General features: G+C 30.8%; 1 long non-coding RNA gene across 1 annotated transcript; it reads right to left on the bottom strand.

Annotated features, from left to right (window-relative positions):
* Positions 1-364: 364 nt before the first annotated feature.
* On the bottom strand, positions 365-2,800 carry LOC139885909 (uncharacterized). Its single transcript, XR_011772154.1, has 4 exons — positions 2,565-2,800; positions 2,292-2,335; positions 2,055-2,115; positions 365-1,954 (listed from the first exon to the last, which is right to left on the bottom strand). It is a non-coding gene; the product is annotated as an uncharacterized lncRNA (long non-coding RNA).
* Positions 2,801-4,935: the final 2,135 nt, after the last annotated feature.

The following is a 4,935-nucleotide window of genomic DNA, read 5'->3' as shown; positions in this document are numbered from 1 at the left end:
CTTCGCTGCTTAAAATTGTATGCGATATTCATTACAAAGTTTTTTTGTTGCGAAAATATAAAATGTTAAAAGGTTATCGTAATGTAAATCAAAAATGTAGAAGTTAAAGAAAAATGCCTAAAGCAAACTTATAATGAAACATATTAACAACATTACTATAGTAAAAGGATAGGAATTGAAAAAGCATGTTGTACGTAAGATAAGGAAATACTAAGCAAGCTACGATAATTTACATTGTTAAGGTGTTTACGATTACAAGTTAAGAAGTGCAGAATAGTAGGCTGGAATAGCTAGATCCCCTCCAAATATGCAAACTCATTATCAAATATATCAAATACAACGGAGTGAAATATAAACCTGGGTAAAAAATCATCAATTATGTAACACAAACTTCTTATCTGTTTGAAACGCTATGTTATGTTAAAAGTGGCAAATTTCCTCAATTGTACAACAGCCATAACCACCAGAAGTGGACAATATTTTGTTATTATACATGAAACCTTAGTCCTAAAAAGCCAACCAAAACCAACACCCCAATACACCATTATATACATTAAATAGACTACTTAACTTTGCTATACTATGAACCATATGGCCTTTTCCTCCATTCGTCGAACACCGTAATATTTGCAAGTCTGCAATTAGTGATCCAAAGGTGAGAGATGAAACCTTAACACTCAACATTAATCATTCTTTTCTGAACTATATACAAAATCACCAGCAAGCTCAATGCAAAAAATGGACTCAACCTCCAAAAAAAAAATATGTGATGCAACTTTCAAAGCATCAATATAATATAATCCCAAACTCTGTATCAAATAGTTATTTGAATTACCAAACTTTTTTAAACTAAATTTTACTAATCTTTAAATCGAGAATTAAGAGGATTAGTATTGATATAAGCATCATCAAATGTTACTTGATGGTTTGTATGTACCAGGCCTTGAAAAAGCATGATTTCCATGTAAGAAAACTCTTTTAGGCTCTTAAGACAACCCACAACACTACTACCTCACCAAATCCTGCAATTATCCACTTCTCAAAATGCAATTATCCACTTCTCAAAATCAATATCAATATGTATATGCATAAGCAGTTACTTTAGGTAAAGTAAAATAAACTAAGATCAATTTCAACCTGTATCATAAACAAATCTCAAAGGCATAATCACAAATTTTTTCAAATGCAACCCCCAAAAAGGCAATATTTTAATATAACCAAAAAATAAAATCTTGTGATTGCAAAGCATTAGTTTTCACAAAAAGTGGGGTACTTGAAAAGAAACTCTTGTGTTTGCAAATATGAATCATGCAAGAATGAATAGACTGAATGGGCAGCAATTATTATATCACACATCATGATATCTGCATATAACATAACTGAACATAAGTTGTATTTTTTATATAGACATGACGAAATAGAAGATGTGAACTGAAAGTGGTATCAGTATTTGGTAGTATAAAAGGATTAAAGAGGGGAAGATGAAAATATTGGGATAAATTCAAAATGTTGTTGACGCACCATGCCAAGAGATTATAACTCCGGATCATTCAACAATTCATATGCACATCAAATGACATCAAACTTCATTTATGGTATTCAAACTCATTTACCGATCAAGATGAGAGATACAAATAAATACCGAAAAATTATTAGATACTTAATTAGATTTCACTTGAACTGCAAAGAAGTTGACACAACCTTTGTTAAGGGTCTAAACATATACCTCCTTATTTATCATGACATGCTTGTAGAATAATCAGGCCTATAGCCATTTATTTGTGTTTTTCAAGTGGTCCCATCACTCTAATTCTACATAATAGTAGTAGCCTTCTAAGTAACTCATTAAGAATACCAGCTTTAATTTAACTAATCATCCATTTACTAAACAACTTGAGAAACTTAGTTACTTTTTAGAATACTGTTAAGCACATATGGGAGTAAAAATCCAAACCTGCAAATGTGCAATAATCAGACATCTTCAAAAGGATTATGCAATTTGTAATTGATGCCTAAATACAAAAAACAACGAAAATAAAAAAAAAAAATTCTACCTTTGCATTTTTCTTCTTCTTAAATTACATCGATCACCAAGTATCCACAAATCACCTTAACCTAGCAAATATCCAAATTCATATATATAATAACTTCATCGTATCTTTCAATATCACTCCACAAAAAAATAGAACTTCAAAAGTTAATTATTCATCATAAAAATTGGGATATTCATAAGTGTTAATATAAAAATCAAAGTCTATAAAACGAAATATGAATAAATTTCATAATCAAACCTTAAACATGAAGAAATAAAGAGATATGGAGCCATGGAGGAAACCTGAAGAATTGAGAGTGATTAGTCTAATATCGATATTTTCTCTAACACTACAACAATCAGTACAATTAAAATCCCAAATTTAAAATCGAAAGCCAAAAACATAAGAAGATTATATGCAATTCAAGTTATTCAACATAAAAGAAAAATAAACTTTAACACAATATGAAAAGAAAATAAATGATGCTAGGGTTTAACACCTGAAGATGAAGGTCCCAGAAAGAAAACGAACCTGAAGAAGAAAATTAGGGCAAATGACGATTGAAAAATTAAGCCTAAAATGAACTTTTTACCTGCGAAGAACAAATCACCGGAGCAAAATATAAGCAGAGCTTTTTTGGGTTAAAAAAAAGGAAAAGAATAGTGAGAAGATAAGGAGATGGGCTGGTATGAGCGAAGTCAAGATTACAGTACATCCTTGTATGTCCGTTTTCCCTGATTTCCTCTTGCTCTAGGTATGATGGATATGGCTTGTTTGTTCATTGTCGGACGCTTCCAATTCCTGATTTTTTAATTGTATCATTTGCCCTTTGTATCCAATATAAAAGCCCAATTTAAATGGGTAGTTTTAATTGTGAAAACTTGCTTCCTCACTTTTTATCCATTATAAAAGCCCAATTTATTATTAATAATAGGTATAATAAATAATAAATAATAGCATTGGAGGTTAAGTAGTTGACCATTTGACTTTTTTCACTTGCTTATGGATAGTATTAACAATATCAAATGAACCAATGGGAGAAGGTATAATAAATAATAAATAATAGCATTGGAGGTTAAGTAGTTGACCATTTGACTTTTTTCACTTGCTTATGGATAGTATTAACAATATCAAATGAACCAATGGGAGGGGAGGATTCACTCTTGGTAATAGAAGATAGGGTAATTTATTTTTATTTTAATTATGTTTTTTTTACTATTTTATAAGTGATTTGTAATTGATTATCATTTATATATTTATAACTTGTAAAACAAAAAATAAAAATAATATATCATATCAGCATTTCACTATTAACCCACACCAAAAATTCACACCGCCATTACTCCACACTAAAAACTCACACTGCTTAGTCATCTAAAAAGTGCAAAAAAAACTCACACCACAAACTACGCTCCTCTCTATACAAATGGTCTTATGCAGTAACTTTGAATGCATTGCGGTTGCAATTTGTTAAAGAATACTAGGGAGTTTTTTATATTTGAATTTTATTAACAAATACAAGACTTGTCCTTTTGTTTAGGCTTATTAAGAAATTTCAATGCAAAAACTGAAATCAAGATCGTTGAATGTAATTTAGTATTATAAACAAACATATTTTCGTGGTGAGAATAATTGATTAAATATGTCGAACGAAATCTGTACGGTTATGATATGTTGAACAGTTGTCATAAGATGGTGACATATTTGAAGAGTTGCGGAAAAGTAATAATCAGGCTTTGTGTTCCCACTAGTTGGTGGCCTTTCGTGTATTTGATTTGTTTTATCAAGTGCATTTTTTTTTTAGCTTTTTTAATAAATGCAAAAGTAAGCTAAACATGTAAAGCAAAAAATTCATCTAAAGGTTTTTGTGTACTGGTACTGTTTTATGAAAGGGAGAAGGATGCTACTGAATTGAAACCTGGATACATAAGAAGACTAAGACGGGCATGTTGATGGAATGTCGTTGAAGATTGTGGGGTGAGTACTCCCTCAACGGCTAATTTAATTGGTGACGGATCATCCAACGTCCTCTTTTATTTATTTATTTATTTATTTATTTTTATTTTTATTTTGATAACCAAGGAACCCCTACTACGAAAGGGCACATTGGCCTCCCGCAGCGGATAAACCTCAGGACATCGGGAACCCATGTGTCACCATGATGCCAGAAAAAGCACCCTCTAGTCAAGTGTCACTATTAAGTATGTCCATTTTTGCTAGTGGCTGGATTCGGACACGTGACCTCTCGCTTCATTGGGGCCCTGTTGGCCATCCAAGCTATGCCTAGATGGTCAACGTCCTTTCTTTAAGTTCGAGAACCGCAGGATAAGAGGATTCGATGAGACAGTACGGTCAACGGTAATTTAAAAAAGATTGCTCCATAGTTTGTCGTCATTTATGTTTTTATATTTTTTTAATTTGTTGTGTTCTTTGGTAACTAGTATGTTTTGTTTGTTTCTTAGGATCGGTTCTAGCGGCGTGGTTTTGTGGATTGTTTCCTTATTTGACTAAGTTTGTTATTCGGTTTGCTTGGTTTGATGGTGGAGATTCGGTTATAAATAGTTTATATCACTTGTTTAATTGTAGCATTCTAGGTGCGTGTGGCAACCCGAAAATTTCCGACCAAATTTAAACTTTAATCTTTATATGTTTCCTACACGATAAGCAAAGTCTGTAATGTTGAATCTCAAAAATTTTAAACTATGTTCATACATTCATTTAACCTTGACCAAACCCTGACGATTCACGGACCATTATAATTGGATTGGAATATATACGTATATATATATATATATATATATATATATATATATATATATATATATATATATATATATATATATATATATATATATATATATATATATATATATATATATATATATATATATATATATTATAA

The sequence above is a fragment of the Rutidosis leptorrhynchoides genome, chromosome 1, assembly GCF_046630445.1.
Source record: "Rutidosis leptorrhynchoides isolate AG116_Rl617_1_P2 chromosome 1, CSIRO_AGI_Rlap_v1, whole genome shotgun sequence".
In the NCBI taxonomy this organism is placed as follows: Eukaryota; Viridiplantae; Streptophyta; class Magnoliopsida; order Asterales; family Asteraceae; genus Rutidosis; species Rutidosis leptorrhynchoides.
This window is presented reverse-complemented; position numbering and strand designations above follow the sequence as displayed.